Consider the following 18549-nt stretch of genomic DNA (forward strand, 5'->3'; position numbering starts at 1 on the left):
TTTTGCGCGTGTTCGTGCTTTGCCTCAGGCAGGAACCTGTTTGTTTGTTTGCTGCCTGTGCTTGCTGTGAACATCAGTAGGACTAGCTAAAAGTATTCAAGCCATCAGATTTGGGGAAGCCTCCAAAGTTTGTCTGCTTATCTGAACTGTCCCAGGCATTCAGCTTTGCACAACTGGGCTGGAAAGAATCTCAAGAGCGAAGGCAGGCTCCGGAGTTTCACCTGGTGAGCGTGTACTGGGGGGACTGTGGGCACTTGTGCTTCAGGGAAGCAGGGGAAGTTCTCTGAGCATGTGAATGGCAAACAAAGAGACTGATTTGCCTTCTTACTGGCAGCCCTATCAAAAACTGACTTGATTGAGTTCTTGACTAGGGCAGTCTAACTGTATGTGAATAGCCTTATCCTAGCCAGACTGGTTTTTATATCCCAGGTTGGAGCCAAGTGCTTGGTTCCACTGCATGACTGGAGCGGCTCAGAGCCCCTTCAGTAGGCTTTGAGGAGGGGAAAGGGATGCTGGTTCTCCAGCTGGCACAGGTGTTGCCCAAACACTGGCTCAGTACCCCTCTTCCATGCTACTGGTAGCATGGAGGGATGCTTCCCCAGGAGGGCGTCCTCTAACTCCTGCATTTCTGTCTGCACCAGCCACAAAAGACACCAGCGTCACAGGATCACAGCACAGGTCAGTTTTGCCCCACTGCAGTCCATTAGGGAATCTTTCTATCCACTCTGATAAAAATTCAGATTTGAAAACTGTTCATAATGACTTTATGTGTCTTCATGGGAGCTATTTCCATGCTGCCTAGGTGCCTGTATTCTCCCTCCCAGCCCTGCCACTGGCACCCTCCCCAGCAGCAGAGAGCACTGCTACTCAGACAAAACAGTGCAAAGCTCAGGGCACTTGTGGACATTCAGCTATTCTGTGTTGTCTGTACTAGTTTTCTCCATAAGTTTATGGTTTAATGCTGGCATTTTTCAATTGTAACTGTATATAGTATCAGGATACCTAATTGGCTTCACTAGAGTTTTTGGCCTTGTATGCACAGATGACTGACATCAAAAGCTTCTTTGTGACCAATTTGTCCCACACATAAGCATTTCTTTCCTCCCAGACTACCTTTCAGAATTTGTAGAGTACCCAACCAAGCCTTCAACAAGTTAGAGAAGAAAGTGCTTCCTCCAGCTGTCTGCTCTGTGCTTGCTCCCTGTCCAAACTAAACTTGCTGAGGACAGCGACACATTCCCATTTCACGCTGGTTTGATTAATGTGTCTCAGCTAATTGTGTGAAGGATTCCAGCCCTTTCGACTGTGAGACCAGGTTATTGTTCAGCCAATCGCGGCTACCATGTGAAAATGAGGGCTGTTTAGTGTTCATGCACCAGAATCAAAGGAGGGGCATCTTGGACTGGGTCACAGAGCAACACCCACTTCTTTGAAAAGATGTTACTATGCTCTACTAAACCTGTAAACCTCTTGCTCAAAGCACGTCTTCTCCCTCCTCCTCTCACCCCCCCCCCCCCCCCCATGTTCTCTTTTTTCCCTTCCAGAGAGACAGACTCCCCCCACCACTCTGTTAGGGTACAAGCGAGAGAGAATGGCTAGACTGCAGATGGGTGGATTTCACATTCTAGGGTTTTTAATATTTCACTTTTATATTTCTCTTAGAGAATGATCCTGCTGAGAGGCTGAGAATCAGTGCTCATCATTTCCCCCTCACTGACACTTGAATGTATTTTCCCAAGAGAAAACATTAAACAAAAAGAGAGAGAAAGAGAAAAAGGGAAAGAGAGGGAGAGGGAGAGTGACTGAGCTAGCTTTTCAAAGCATACTTCTCAACCTGCCCACATCAAAATAAGAGACAACTGGCCCTTTGAAGTCCAGGACACAGACTTCTCTACCAGCCCATGTGGAAATAAAAGAAGCCAGCTTTATAAATCACACAGATTTCTCACCTTGCCCACATCAAAATCAGGGACAGTGACCTTTAAAACTGAGGCTTAAAGGCCCCCAAACCAATCTCCATAAAAATAAGGAGAGTTCAGATAAACTATGTCCCCTGGTACCTGTCAGCTTTTCTAGCGTAGAACAGGAGACATTGGTCCTTGCACTGAGGAGTGGAGACTAACTACATTGTTAGCACTTGGGACAATGAAATCTTCCATCAGCCTAATGTATCTCAGTGAGGCAGCTTTGCCACACGTGTACTTTTGCTTGTATCTTAGGCCATTGGTCCTAAAGCAACACTATTGTTAAGTAGTTTAAGGGATTTAGTAGCTCTGAAACACTGCTTTTTTATGATAAGAACTAGTGATCCCCAAATTATGAAGTGGTTAGTGGCTCAGAGAAAAAGCTGGTGTTCTTGTGAGGTAAATCCTACGTGGCTTGTAGTTAGGGAGCTTGGAAAGTTTTGGCCAGGTGTCCTCAGTTGGGACCCCCAATACCTGTGCAAAACAAGGAGAGTGAGACGAGCAATGTCCTGTCTGCCAGTACGCTGCATCAATACGGAGGTGGAGGAGTTGGTCTCCACAGAGAGACGGTGGCATTTCCTGTGAACTAGCACAGATTCCCACTACCTTAGCTGGTACTGGATCTATCTCTGCACATAAATGACATTGATATTTTAGCACTTGATGTTACAGAAGAAAGGGTCCTGCTGAGATGTAATGTTGTTGCTGCTGAGAACATCGTTGAAGGTGTGTGCAGCTTCACTGCCAGGTGTCACTCACACGTGTTCACCAGCCAGGGGTCACACTGTGCAATCACTTTCACCGCTGGAAGTGTCTTCCTGTGCCAGCACTGCACTGGGGACTTATTCTGCCCACTTGCACCAGCCAATATTTTCTGGCAACCCAGGCTGTGAGCTGTGATAGAAACTCCTCTAAGTGAGGGGTAACATGGGCAGGAATGAGCAGTCAGGGACAGAGGGGAGGATGGAGACCACTTAAGGTGGTGCTTGCCTCTAGCAGAAATGTTGGTGAAATCACAGTTAGACAGTCTTGATAATTCAACAGGATGAACATACTTCACAGCAGGGGGATTTTCCAGCTAGATACCTATGTGGTGTTTGAACCAACCGTCCTGTGTGGGGATAAGCATGCCGGATGACATAAAGTCATGCACATAATTGCAAACAGTCTCTAAATCAGTGCATGGTGCCTCTATTATTAGTACATGAAAGGAGCTGACTATTAGAAAACAGTAGGAATCCCCATTCTGAATCTCACACTCAGCAAAATATCTCAGGCTAGGCATCGAAAGCCTCTAAGGAGCTTTGAAATTTTGGCCTAACACAGAGCCTCATTCCAGGCTGTATAATAACATAAAACCTGTGAAAGGCACTAATTATTTCATGGCTCTTAAAGCTTCCTCATGATTTTTAAATAAGTTTTTGCCTTCTATAGCACAAATCCTATTAATCACGGTATCAGTTATAATACCAGAGAAATGATGATAGGGCTATAACCCTCTAACTGGAAAACCACAGGAAATGTATCTAGAGATTTCAATCATATGTGGAAGGATAGCCTTCAGTCACACTCCGCAAAACTGGGCCCTGTCCTGGTTTTGAACTGTGTTAATTGGCCAAGTATGGATTTTTTTTTTTTTTCTCTCAATAATTCTTTTTTCCCCCACTTTCTATGAAAGAGTAATTCCGCATTTATTTAAAAGGGCTGAACTTGAGTCTAGTAACTGGGCTTGCTTCTCTGTATTTTTCACAGAATCACCGAATAGTCTAGGTTGGAAGAGACCTCCAAGATCACCGAGTCCAACATCCGACCTAACGCTAACAAATCTTCCACTAAACCATATCCCTAAGCTCTACATCTAAACGTCTTTTAAAGACCTCCAGGGATGGTGACTCAACCACTTCCCTGGGCAGCCTATTCCAGTGACTAACAACCCATTCGGTAAAGAAGTTCTTCCTAACATCCAACCTAAACCTCCCCTGGCGCAACTTTAGCCCATTCCCCCTCGTCCTGTCACCAGGCACGTGGGAGAACAGACCAATTCCCACCTCTCTACAGCCTCCTTTAAGGTACCTGTAGAGAGCAATAAGGTTGCCCCTGAGCCTCCTCTTCTCCAGGCTGAACAAGCCCAGCTCCCTCAGCCTCTCCTCGTAAGCCTTGTTCTCCAGACCCTTCACCAGCTTCGTAGCCCTTCTCTGGACTCGCTCGAGCACCTCCATGTCCTTCTTGTAGCGAGGGGCCCAAAACTGAACGCAGTACTCGAGGTGCGGCCTCACCAGAGCCGAGTACAGGGGGACGATCACCTCCCTGGACCTGCTGGCCACACTGCTTCTTATGCAAGCCAGGATGCTGTTGGCCTTCTTGGCTGCCTGAGCACACTGCTGGCTCATATTCAGCCGACTGTCAACCAAAACTCCCAGGTCCTTCTCTGCCAGGCAGCTTTCTAACCACACATCTCCCAGCCTGTAGCGCTGTTTGGGGATGTTGTGCCCCAGGTGCAGGACCCGGCACTTGGCCTTGTTGAACTTCATACCGTTGGCCTCGGCCCATCGGTCCAGCCTATCCAGATCCTCCTGCAGAGCCTTCCTACCCTCGAGCAGATCGACACACGCACCTAACTTTTTTTTAATTATTTTTATTTTTATTTATTTTTAATTATTTTTTTTTTTTTTTTTTACTCAGTGTAAATAACAAATTTATTGTGGTCACTTCACTTTTAACACATTCTAGGTAAAAACGGAGAGGAAAACCCAACCTGTCAGGAGTGTTTCTGAGTAAAGGGATTAAGAAGGAAAAACTTGATTTGCACAGACTTGAGGCTATAAAGTCCTCTCACCACTTCCCAGGTTCCAGTTTTCTGTACTTTGTCCTTTGAAAACCCATCTTTGGGAAACAGCCTATGCAGAAGAGTAAATCCCTGGGAGATGTGAAAGGGCAGATACCTGCAGCAACATCCAGTGGGAACCTCTGGGTTGGCATTTCTGAAGAATCAGTAACGGAGTCAGCAGTGAGCAGACGTGAACATACAGGATCCACCAGTGCTGGTAACTGCCTCAATTTTACCAAGCAGCACTGAGGGCGTAGCTCTATGTTTCTGTTTCCCCAGCAGAAAAAACAGTTTAAGAGGATCCTGAATATCTCTGCTCTTTTTCACTGCTGTCTTTATAAAGCAATTTATCACACTTCCCATTATGCCAAAGCATTCTCTAGGGCTGCACTATAAACTGAACGAGACAAAATGTTCCAAGTTAATATAACAAAGGACCTGCAAAAAACTCCAAGACAGTTTGTGAGCAGTATTAGAGCTTCTTTGTGAGATTATGGTGTGCTATATCCTACCATAAGTAAAAGATTTAACAAGAAGGTACAGAATTTGCAGTACCTGCACACCTTTTATGCCTGCTTCAATTTGATGTCACTTTAATTGGCTTTAAATTTTTGATGAGATGACAAACATCAAAGGAAAGTCATTTGATTTACTCCTGTGTCTGTAAGAAAGTTGCCAAATATAAAATGGGTTACAAAGTCTGCTATGAACTTGGCAGATTGGATCAAATTATTCTGATATTCACAGGACCTATGCTCTGGACTTCAAAATTAAGTAGGGAGCTGGAGCAATAGGTTCTTTTCTCTCCCATTTCAGGATATATTGTACTCACCTCCCAGATCTTCTCCAGCTGTTCAGGAGTACCAGAAGTTCCTGCAAATACTGGCTGACCCTGGATCATTTCAACAAAAATACAGCCTGCACTCCTGCAAGAAACCCAAGGTATTAACTCATGCACATCATATGTACATCATATATACAATATGAATCTGGGGTGGGCAGGGGAGAGGTAACAATTGTTGGAATGAAAGTATAGAAATCCTGATCTGTAAATTCATAAATCCTGATCTAAGTTGTAAATCCTATATGTTTGGCAGCTCATATTTGAAAAGTACAAGCCTGATGTGTAGGTATTGCCTACATTCTTTTCATCTAGTGTGTGTGTGTGTGTGTAGGAAGCAAGGCAGGATGTGGAGTGTCTGAATAAATGTAAATAAATAAAGGTTCCATTGAAGGCCACTTTATCCAAGTCCTACACATTGAAACACTTGACCTAAAAACCCAGCAAGTAAAATAGAATGGGAGGAGACTGGAGATTCATCACATTCACATCTCTCCAGGATAAATATTTTAGAACAGCAGAGAGCAGTCAAAGTTCCATATGAGTTCTGGTCCCATCTGCTTTTTCTCATCAGCACTGCCTACTAAAAAGAACAACACCTTTCACCGGCAAAAAAAGACAGGTGGTATCCTTGGAAGAGAAACCCACTAAGTGGTGTCTTTTTTCCAGCAGCAGTTTGTTTCAGGTCTCTTTCAGCTTATCCTGTTACAAACCCACCTAAAAACAGATAGTCAGGGCAGAAGCCTGTGGAATAGCAGGTTGTTTTCTGTCAGAAAAAGGTGCAGAATTGGAGTGATAACAATAGGAAAAATAAATGGAAAATTACAAGACATTATATGGGCTTGAAGAATAGTCTTAGAAAGAACACAGAGGCACTAACCACTAGAATGATTTCCCTTCAGGAGCAATTAGCTCTTCACTGGAAAATTGAAGGCAAGAATTCATAGCATAAAGAATTCAGTGGCAAAAGCTGGTCAAAATAAAACCAATTTTTATGCCATCTCCTGATCTGCATTTGTGCCAGAACAACAACAACAAAAGACTTGCAAAAAATGTTTAATTTTACTGAGGTGGATTAGTCCTGCGGGAAATAATGATGAGATAGTTGTGGACAGGGTAGACATATGTATTTGCAACTATTTCCATCTCTTAATGTATGGTATAAAACTCTGCTCATTTACTTTTTATTTTTTTCTTCCAAACATTTTCTAGCCTTCCTGCCTTTTCATTAAGCTGCATCCCAACTATTCAAATTTAAGTCTCAGTCTTCTTCTGTGATACCAGATATGAGTCCTTTAAGTTTAAATGTTGAAAATCCAGCTTTGTCTAACAGTCTCCAAAAGTATTCTCACTTGCTGAGCCACAACTAGTAATCTTTTCTGGTCATCTGTTACTCCTTACTCCTTGTTTTTGTAATGTTGTAGATGTTTTTCACACCTGGCTGTGGTCAGTTGAAAGCCTGACATGCAACTCATCTGCGGAATTAATTTTGGTCATCCTCATACATCAGGTGATGCCAGGCCCGTTTGCAGATCCATATCTAATGCTGTTTTCACTAACATCTCTGCTGCAGTTATCCTTAACTTCCTGTACCCTTACTTTGGGTCTTGTGAGCTTAGCTCCTTATTTGTTAAATGTGCTCTCACATGGTCCAGGCTTATCATGAAACTTAACCCACAGCTTTTACGACACAGATTTTTGTGTTTCATAGTACTACCACATCACTAGATGTTTGTGAGCCCACAGACTGACTCTGCTGAGACCAGTGTCATACTAACCCTCTGTTTTCACAGCTGTTGTATGTGTCCAAATGGCTCGCCCTATTTTGCAACCACAGGGGCTGCTGCAATCCACTGATCGCATTGCACAAGTTTAACCGCATATGGTCAATGCAATTTAGGTACTCTTGATTTGTACTGAGAAGAGAATCAACGCCACATGTTTTTGGAGCAAATGATCGTGACTTTTACACACAGTTTGGGTTCTGATATCATGGCTAGAAATGACCATTAGACTGGCAACAGCAGAAACTTTTTATGGACTCACTATAGCACCCAGATGAGAGAGATACCACTAGATCTTTTGCAGAGGTTCCTCCTGATGAACAGTGCTGTCTGTGCTGTTTTGTAAATTGAATTTAAGATCCTGAGGACCTGCCTGGGGACTAGGGGCTTACACAGTACTAAGGAAAAGAGCTTCTAATGGTGAGCGCTCTGTAAATGTGGTCTTCATGACCTAAAATGCTCTTAAGCAAAGGTGTAAGCCAATGGAATTCATGGCTGGCAGAAAACCAGATCTGCTGTGACTTCCATTATTGCTGAGAAGGAATAATATCCAGACAGAGCAATAAATAGAAATATTGAAGGGCTTTTTTTCTTTTTCTTTTTTTCCCCCGGATATTTTTTTTCTATTTTTTTCTTGATTTTAGCTAGAATTTGCTAATAACTACCCAAGAGCAAGTAGCTCAGCAATTCAAATCTAATGAAACAGTCTTTTTGCTAATGGGCAAGCTGTTGGTTTGAAAAGAGGAACAGCTTTTGGGTTGTTAAAAATTTGTGTTCTGACAGAGCTCTCTTTTATATTCCTGGTTTATTCCAGTTATCTCTGGATGCCTTTAAACCTCAGTGTCTCTAATAAAGACAAAACTATCAGAGCAACCACAACTGCTGGAAAGGAAGGACTTTTTGTTTCCTGTAGTGAGACTCAGCTAACCAGCTGCCTTTAATGCTTGCTTGATACTGAATTGATCTGTCAGTGGCAATTATAACTGTTTATATCTTTGCGTGCTTCCAGGCTGAAATTTGCTTTTTTTTTCTTACAAAAAGGCCAGAAGTAACTGGAACAACTGACATATGGGAACACACCTTATTTTCCCAGGTAGTTTTTTTTTATCTTTTAAAATAGGACTTTGAAAACAAGGCCTCCTTGATGCTAGTCATCATATTACCCTTTCTGTAGACGCCTCAAATTTCCTTCTGAGATACGGGATTTACAGGTACTGCCGTGGCAGCATTATAATGATCCTTCTCTTAATAAAAATGATCCAAAAAAAAACCCTTTCCTTTTAAATATTTCTAAAGATTTAGACCTAGGTCAGAACTATTGTTTTGTTTTCCCCTTTTTCTCCTTACTCCCCCCTCTGATGTAAGGCTTTTCGAAGTGTGTCAGTCCCATACAGCTGCCTTGGGAAGAGCTGGTGCAGAGGAAAGTCTGCGCTGTTCTGTGCAGACAAGTTAGATGGGCAAACGGCACATTCTGCCACGAGGAGGAAATACAGAGGAGCCCTCCACTGCGTGCTCTGTGGCTGTTCAGTAGTCACATGTATCTCCTCACACTTGCTGTATCCTTCTTAGACTGGTGTAGTTTCATTGATTGGTTCCCAACAGTGAGAGAGGAAAATAGAAGTGCAGTGCTAGTGCTGGTGTCTCTTGCAGTGGTGTCAGACAGAAAGAACCCTGATGAGATCAGTAGAGTTACACCAGTGCAAGTAAGATCAGGGATGTGGTACCTCTTCGAGTAGGGTATTTTTTTGTGTGTGTGTCTTGTTTTGTTTTTGTTTTGTTTTGTTTTGTTTTCTTCTTAAATTTAGCAGATTTGGTACCATCCTGCATGAAAAAGCAACAGACAGTGGTACTGTATGGTGGTACTACAGGGATATTTAGTTCCAGTGAGCATAAACAGGGCTGGTTTAGACAGCACTGTCACATCTGCCTGCAGTCCCTGGGGCAGGTTTGGACACTGCACCTACTCCTCAGGCTCCAGTGCTACATTTCACAGTAGAGAAACACCTTCATCAGTATTAAGATCTAAATCTCTGTGGCATCCCAGAGATCCCTCTCCACAGTTTCTCTGGCATTGGAAGATAGCAATTTGACATTTAGCCAGACACATACCTTTCCTCTTGTTCCTCACAGAACAATTCTATTCACTGGAACCCCTGGTCTAAGTCCCAGTTTGGCATAGCAGGGCAATGCGAACTAGACTGGGGAGAAGGCTGTAGTGGTCCTGGCTGATCCGTGTTAAATGGCTGCACAGGAACTCTTATTCTAGTGATTCTACCTGGGGAGATTCCTGTGACTCTCACAGAAGATATTACACAAGGAAAGCTTGTCTGAAAAGAAGTGATGACTGCAGGTACTCGTTATGTTAGAAGCTTCTGAAAACTAGTGCTGCACATGCATAAAGCCTTTGGTGTTCAGAAAAAAAAAAAAATCTCCCTGATATGCAGTGTAATCTCCCTGAAACATTGTTAGTCTCCCTGAAATCCCTTAATTGAATCTTCTAAAGTCGTGAAGAGATAGTGAGGGAGAAAGAGAGGGAATAAAAAGATACAGAGAGATTAAAGCGGCTTTTCTAGTTAGTCCAAGAGCTGGTGAGTCTCCTTCTGTATCTCTTTCTTCATCTATTCAAGGCCTCATTCACTTCCCATGTGCCTCCCACTGACAGTATTGCTGCTCAAGCACACTATGCATGAATTGCCATAATGTTTTATTTTGTTATAATTGGTTTCTTTAAACCAAGGCTTTAACACCCACTGCCTCATGCCATTACCAAGGGCATTCTGACCTGCCTTCATGTAAATTGCAGTATCCAAAAGAAATAGTTTTTTTTTTCTTCTTTCTTTGCAACAGACAAGTAACATCTGTGTGAATTCACATTATTTCCTAATAGACAAAAATTGAACTTAAATGCAGTGTACATCAAGATAATAAATGACTCTTGTTAGAGGAAGTTACTGAATAGAGCTCACTGAAGTACTCTATTCTCTCAGCATGATATCTTTCTTTAGGGCAAACACTTTGAATGTTGTTATTATAAGGAGGCGTTATAACAAAGGTGCCTATAGTGTGAATGTAGTTCAGTGGGACTGAGTACTGTGCTGTTAGAGCTGGTCAGAGTGCTGGATGGGATCTTTGTACACCAGCCCTCTGTTGCTATTCACTACACACTAGGGCAGGGTTCTGTAGTGGGGTTGCTGGTTTTGCACAGGCAGAAATGCTGGAGTTTATGTGTGCAGCCAGGGCTTTGAACAGGGCTCAACTTTCAAGGAAAAAAACACAGGTTACTACCAGCATTTACCTAATGCAAACTCTCCAATCTGTTAGGCAGACATCTTCCTCAAACACAGCAGACGTTCCTGAGAGACTGTCTGGAGGGGAGAGGTGGCAACTAGTGCAAGGGAGAAGACAGGACTGTTTAGACTGGCTTAGCAGCTGGAAGCCATTAGAATTTAGCAAGGTTTTCCTCCTAAGCAATTATATTAACATCAGCTCTAGGGAAGTGAACAAACTAAAATCCCGTTTCCCTGAACTGCCCTCCAGACCTAGGCCATCACAGTGTCCGATAAGTCACAGATCTCTGGCAGGAAATACTTGCTGGAAGACCTGGAGCTTTGCTGTTTGTAAACTTACCAAACCCTCTTCTTAGACGTATTTCAGCCTGCTGCATTCCCACCCTTCACAGCCTTTGACTCTGCATAGCAGTTAATAAAAGTCCTGGTGTGCAAGGCACAGGCAGGGAAATAACTGGTCTGACGAAAGCGTAAAACAGCAGTACTATTCACAGATGTAAAATTGCTGGGAATATGGATGCTCTGCTCTGCCCTCATGAACTTCATGCTGTCCATGAGTAAGTCAGGACTGTATAGCTGGGAGTGGGCTCAGATTGGTGAAGAAGTGAGCCAGAAAGCAGGTGAACCCTATGACCCAGCAGTACATCCAGCCCAGCCCAAAAGGAGTGGTGAGACCCCTGTGAAACTCTCAGCCTGTCCTGCTTTTTACCTGCTCTCAGTGGCCCCCCTCCCTTCAGCTCTGCTATTGTGCAGCTTCTATCCTGATTCCCAGCCATTTTAAGATTTTGTGATAGAGCTCATAAGACAAGAAGGCTTAACTGAAAACAGGCCTTCTCCTGTATGAAATGCAGAGTGCACCTGAGATATTCTTAGAGAAGAAAGACAAAGTATCATGGAAGTAGTTAAAATCTCAGACAACTTTCTATCTCTAGACCTATTCAGAATCCCTTTAATGCCATCTTTTGTTACTAAGGCCAAAGTCGTCATTGGTGTAGTTGGGATTGCATCCACCATTTCTTCACAAAGCCATAGCTGTAGAGAACTACTACTGACTCAGCCAACCACATATATCCAAAACAATAAGTGCTTTAAGGAAACATGTTATGTTGCAAGACCTGAAAGTGCTCCATAAATGTGACCAAATGAGATGTACACACCTCATAAATATTATCAGATGAGATATATATCACTCCACAGCTGATATGTAGCAACATCATTCCCAAAACCACCTGTGAATCCCACAGTACAAAACTCCCCACTGCTCATACATTTTCTGCTTGCAAGTGTTAATTCCTCTGCTTACAACTGTATCTACTCTAGCTTTTTTGACTTCATTTAATTCAGAAAAAGATGAATTTTCCCAAGAGACCCCAGATGCTTTGGCATTGGTCAGTACCAGATATCTAGATCAGAAGGGTAATCTGTAGCTCCAAGCAAAACTTCAGGAGGACGGTACCAGAGTGTCACCACTTCAGAGGAGTATTTCTGACTGGGGATGGACTTGGCACAAGCAAGGCCTGCCAAAATAGAAAATATTGAGTGCAGTGACAATACAGTCTTTCCACCTGTACAATACATAAATGATAATAATAATTGGAAACAGAACATTATTTTTCTCTTGGTCCATTAAACACAGGCAACCCCAATGCAGCTTACAAGCAATAAAGAAAAAAGTGTCTCAGATAAACCTCTGGGGCACTTCAGATCAAGCACTACACTGTGCTTTGCAGCGCTTTACCATTTGTACCTGAAGCAGCCATCCCACAGTGATGCCAAGAAAACCTTTTTGTTCAGCACATTGCTGTGGTCTTAACACGTCACATTATTTTCTTAAGAGAGAGGGGTTGATTCTCAGTTCTCTTGAACCAGTTTTACGTGGCAATAATTGCTCTGACTTAAGTGAGGCTACTTCCTGCACCTGTCAGTGCAAAGACAAGAAAGGCTGGACTGACCACAGAAATACTTTCTTGAAGTTCAGTAAGAGGTTATGCTTCTGTGCCTTAATTGGCTGTGGATACAAATCTATATGCATTCTAAAGCTTCAGTCTGAGCAGATATATTAGCAGTATCCAAACTGTGACTCACCAAAGTCAGCTAATTTGAGCTCACCGAGGCAGCCGATGAGCAAGTTCTGGGGTTTCAGATCACGGTGAAGAATGTGTTGGTGGATGTATGCCAGGCCTCACAAAAGCTGGAACATGAAGAGCTAGAAAAAGCCAACAAAAAAAATTAAGTGATTTTGTGTGAGTGCTGTGATACATTAATTCTGAACTTTAGGAGAAGTCCTAGAACGAGGCAGAGACAAAACAATTGAGAAAATATTAAAAATCCCCCAAATGGGTAGTGTTGGCTGAGAAGTAGAAAACAGTGGTGGGCTATGACTACCCTCAGGCTTTTGGGGTGGAATATTTGAGGACATATTTGAGGACAGTTCATGAGGACAGCACGTTTCCTCAGTGCACATTTTGGAAATGTAGCTTTTCTTTAGAAATACATTGTTGACTGCAGGAGTAAAACACAGCTTGCTGAAACACAAACCCAACTTTCAGAACAGAAGATATTCTGACTTCAGTGTTGATAAAGATGTAAAGCTAAGTAGAATGAAGGTTTAAGGAGCTGGAAGTTTTGCCCAGTTGAGCCGATTAACACCAGCAGAGGGAGTTCTGGGGCCATTGCTCACACCAGCACTGCCTCTCCCCACTGTGAGCTTGGACCAGTGAACTGAGTCATTTGACAAATGTGAGCTGTTATCCTCAAGATGGGAGAAAACACAAGGATCTGATTTGGACATTTCCCTGCCAATGGCAGGGGGGTTGGAATTAGATGACCTTTAATTTCCCTTCCAACCCAAACCATTCTATGGTTCTATGATTCTAACACATACAGCAGATAGGATCTGATGAATGAATGAAGCAATCAGGAAAGCAGAAAAACAAGCAAAAAAGAAAGCAAGAAAGAAATAACTAGCTCCTACCATTATGACAGCATAAATAAACCTTCAGTAAAATAAGTTGGGCAGAAACAAAGTATGAAATAGGGTAGTGGTTACAAAACAAAACACAGCAGAAGTAAACAGACTTTACCAGAGAAAAGATAATTTTCACCAGAAACTTAACTTGAAGAGGAGGAAAAACAGTGACACCCATAGGTCATTTCTGTACCATAAGTGTCCCTGTAATATTCTGCAAACTTGCATCATATTCGATAGGAATCAGAGAAAAACAAACAAACAAACAAAAACATTGGCCAAGCAAAAATGAAGCAAGATAGATGACCCCCCCTAAAGGAATGGTAAATCATTTTTTTGGTTTGATTGCTGCTGACAGTGAGGGTTTGTGACAGGAAAGCAGTGCAGCTGGCTAGTGTTTACTCCACAAATGCCAGTGAGTACATGTTACAGCCATGTGCTCCATGTGCTTTACAAGCCCGCCTGGTAGCAGAGTCCTTGAGATACGTGCCAAAACTACAACACTGCATCTTGGACATATCTGAGCTTTAAGGATGTTTAAAATCTGGGGCCCCAAGAAACTTCATTAGAATTGGTGTTGCTTAACAACTATCTGCAAAAAGATGTGAACAAGGTGGCAACATTTGAAGATGACAGAAGTATTTAGATTAGCCAAGATAAGAAGTGACAGTGAAAAACTTCAGAGGGATCTGACAAAGTCAGATGAATAGGCATTTTGATAAGGTACAAAGTTATTGTTGACAGCTGAAAGATAAATTAACTGAAGCTACTCGGAAAAAGGACCCAGGCGTTCACTGAGGACATCTGCATTGAAACTGTAAGTCAGTGTGCAGCAAAAATCCTGAAAGTTAATTAAATGTGAAGATGTGTACAAAGGAGAGTCAGAGACTATTATAACATCAGTCTACAAAGTAATGGTACATCTTCAGCCATGCTCAGTTCTGGTCAAACTATCACAAAAAGCTATGGCAGAAACAAAAGAGATTTAAATGACTGTAAATATGAAGATAGTTTCAGATGAAGAGAGATTGAGATTTAAGAGCTTTTAATTAGGGGGATTAATAATGTATTCTAATGATCAGAGGATACCAATTTTTGTAGAGACAAATTTGCTTGTCACAAGATGTAATTGTCCACAAAAGCTGAATGTATTCTTGCAAATTCAGGGACGAGGGACTAACTGAAAAATGTCTTTAGAGACTGAGAGGTAGTCTGTTACCTCTTTATCAAAGGCAACTTCTCTCTAAAGTGTTTGTCATGTATAGAACAAATACATATTAGTAGAGCTTAAAAATGTTCTAAGCACTGCAGCAATTTACAGTGATCATATATAGTGGAAAATAACATACTTCCTTATGCTTTAAGGCTACTCATCTTTTAAGGAACTCAACATAACATTCCAGGGATTAAGTCCTCCAGGATGCTGGGCCATGTACTGTGCCAGATCTGTGTGCTAAATAAAAACAGATAAATTGAGGCAGAGCTGTAAGTGTAACATACTTTTACCAAAAGCTCCTCTTCTGTAAGTTGAAAAAATACACAACCGCTACAAGGATATGTATCACCTTGGTGAAGATCTGATGCAGTACACAAGGATGTGCCTAAGTGCTGGGTCACATCAGGGAGCTGGCTGACCTATTATCTCACCATAGCAGTTTATGACCTGAAACTGATAGTTAACAGAATTCACACTTGTGCCAGAATTAATCATAAAGCTGCAGTAAGAAGAAGACATACCCCGTCTTTTCCTCATAATTTGGTTGATAGCTATTAGCAAAACCAACAAAAGTAACAAGGATCATGCTCGTTTATTGGCATCCCGCACAGGAGAGAATCCTGCAGCTTGGTCCTGGTGAGCCATTTGGGGTCAGTGCCAAATTTGATGTTGATGGGATGTGAGCTAGTATCATTATTCCCTGTCTTTGCTGTGTAAATGGAGGTAAATCGTTTCTGTGACCCTAGTGGAGACAAGATGTGGAATCATCTTTGCATATAGTTGTTGCATTCACAGAAAGAAAATAATAAAATTACGTGGCTGGAAAGCAGGAGATTAAGAAGGAAAATCAGTCATTGCATTAAAGGATTGCAATTTGTTGCTTTGTAGCTGTCTCACAATGCAGCAAGTTCATGATGCAGCCACTGGTCTCTTCCCAGTACTTCCCAGTACTAGCTTCACAGGAAGCTAGAAAAAGAGGAACTCACCATGTACTCAAGGACAAATGTTAGTGTCTCCTTGGTCTGGAAAATGTCATGAAGCAGTACAATGTTGGCATGTTTCAAACGCTTGAGAAGAGACGCTGGGGAAACAAAATGAAGATCAGCATCACCACTGCTGCTGGTAGTGGAAGGAGACAGTACATGGAGCAGAAGATAAAAACTGAGGGCAAATATTCCAAACTTGGCAGTTTCGTGAGGTGGCAGATACTGGTTCTGGAAGAGCTCCTTAGAGAAGCAAGAATTAGTGCTCTGGGCTTGGCAGGAACACATCCCTCTCTCTGAAGTGCGATCTTGACTCTGTCAGAAATAGCAGTCCTCAGCTGTCACCTTCTCAGCTGAGGAGAAACCATTTATTCAAGGCAAATGCTGAGAGAGGCATGGGTTGGGAGATCCAAGTGCCAGAATGCAGCAGCCCAGGGCCACCACCACTGAGCTTCGCCTTCCTTCTGTCATCCATCTCCTGACCTATGTCCTCAGCAAGGCCCTTAGTAGACTTCTGGGGAAAGGCAGGTTTCTACCAGCGTCTAGCTTTTTGTGCAAAAATCTGCCCAAAGAAATCACTGTAGGTACTAAGCTGAATTTAGGTCTGTGCTTTTAGCTTTGAGAAAACCTGTCAGTCACTTTCATAGAATCATAGACTGGTTTGGGTTGGAGGGGACATTAAAGATCATCAAATTCCAACCTTCTGCCATGGGCAGGGACACCTCCCACCAGCCCAGGCTGCCCAAAGCTCCATCCAGCCTGGCCTTGAACACCTCCAGGGATGGGGTATCCACAACATCTCTGGACAACCTGTTCCACTGTCTTACCACACTCATAGTAAAGAGTTTCTTCCTATTATCTAATAGAAATTTACCCTCTTTTACTTTAAAGCCATTACCCTTTGTCCAGTCACTACACTCCGACAAAGCTCCCCAGCTTTCCTGGAGGCCCCCTTTAGGTACTGGAAGGCCGCTCAGAGCCTTTTCTTCTGTTGGGGCTGAACATCCCCAGCTCCCTCAGCCTGTCTTCACAGGAGAGGTGCTCCAGCCCTCTGATCATCTTTGTGGCCCTCTTCTGGACCTGCTCTAATAGGTCCGTGTCCTTCTTGTGCTGGGGGCCCCAGAGCTGAATGCAGGGCTCCAGGTGGGGTCTTACAAGAGCAGAGCAGAGGGGGAGAATCCCCTCCCTAGACCTGCTGGCCACGCTGCTTTTGATGCAGCCCAGGGTACAGCTGACTTTCTGGGTTACAAGTACACATTGCTGGCAATGTGCATGTATACATTTCTCCAGTTTCAAACTCAAAGAACAGAGATGAAGTCACTGAGTGACCAGTAACTTGTTTGTACAGCTTTGCCAAATTTTGTCGATTGGCCTAACCATCTATCAGCAAAGCCTGAGAGCTGCTCCAGGCTCACCCTTCCCTGCTGATTAAAAGCAGTTTGAGGTACTGTCAGACCACACAGTGGTACTAATTTTTCCACATAAGGCACGGGCCAGCAACCTCATTTCTGCTGAATTAGCCAAAGTGCACAATACAGATTTTGGGTTGGCAGTGGGAGGGCAAATGACTTTTTGTCCTGAATAAAAGCTGCTTTTTGTTTTTCAAACACTCTGTAAACAATATTTGAAGGGTTTCATGCTGGCAAAGCAAATTTACACTGGATTAGCACTTTGCATCTCGTGACCATAATGATTTCATCTGGTTCTAAAAGCCTTATGTCCAGGTTTACTGTGTTAACCAACTGTGGCCTAAGCGTTTATCAGTTCTGAAACTGCTGAGCAGTATGGGATACCTGATTCAGCATGAGCACTGGAAACAGCACAGAATGTAAATTAGTTCTTGCACAGAGCTCTGTGCTGCTGCAGCTAAACCGCTGCTGGTACTGCCACTAGTGCATTCAGCTACCACTAATATTTCTCCGGGGCACTGCAGTATGAATCTTAAATATGCTCCACATAGCACCTAATTGCCTGTGAACCCAATAAAGATACTCTGGCTGTATCCCCGAGCCTATCTGCCATGGAAAGGGACTGCTAACCTGGCTCTGTGGTACCTTGAAAATCCCATATGACCAGACTGAGCTGTTGCTCTGGAGGAGCAGTACAGAGGATCTACAGAAAAATGGAAAAATCAGCCCCTGTGCCTGAATCAGGCCCCTGGGAACTTCTCCTCACTTGGTTGCTTCTAAAACCCCCTGCTGGGGTGTCAGGTGCTACAGCTAGAACTGAGCTTTAAACGCATTTCGGCTCTGTGGGGCTTCCTGGGGTGAAGCAGCTCTTTGTCAGTGGCATGCCATTCCTCCAGGGTAGCAGAGAATGCTCCACATGAATAAATCTTGTGCTTTGTTTGCAGTACTGACTTACATTGTAAATTTGAGGTGTCAGATGCTGCAAAACTCAGCAGTACACAAAAGATCTATTTAAAGTAGATCCTTCAAGGGATCACCCTTGTTTTCTCCTATAATGAATGAAGTTAAGGTTCTCAGCCCGTCCAGTAGAGCATGCTAAAGGGGTGCTGATCTTTAGAGCATCATTACTTCTATGTAGATAAAGCTTTTAAGGCTTATTTCACTGGTGGGCTACAAGTGTAAATTCAGAGCAAAAACACCAGAGGAAATGAGTGCATGGGAAACTGTATCACAAGCCATTCTGTAAAGAAATATTTAGCTACCTCTCTGC

At 43.0% G+C, this 18549-nt stretch overlaps 1 protein-coding gene across 1 annotated transcript in view; it reads left to right on the forward strand.

Annotated features, from left to right (window-relative positions):
• Positions 1 to 5624: 5624 nt before the first annotated feature.
• The window catches only part of ALS2 (alsin Rho guanine nucleotide exchange factor ALS2), a 57456-nt gene continuing 44531 nt past the window's right edge, over positions 5625 to 18549 (forward strand). Inside the window, exon 1 of the mRNA XM_035332320.1 lies at positions 5625 to 5733. The gene's annotated coding sequence lies outside the window, so the exon portion shown is untranslated. The remainder of the gene's footprint in view (positions 5734 to 18549) is intronic.

Source organism: Oxyura jamaicensis, chromosome 7, assembly GCF_011077185.1.
Source record: "Oxyura jamaicensis isolate SHBP4307 breed ruddy duck chromosome 7, BPBGC_Ojam_1.0, whole genome shotgun sequence".
Classification (NCBI taxonomy): Eukaryota; Metazoa; Chordata; class Aves; order Anseriformes; family Anatidae; genus Oxyura; species Oxyura jamaicensis.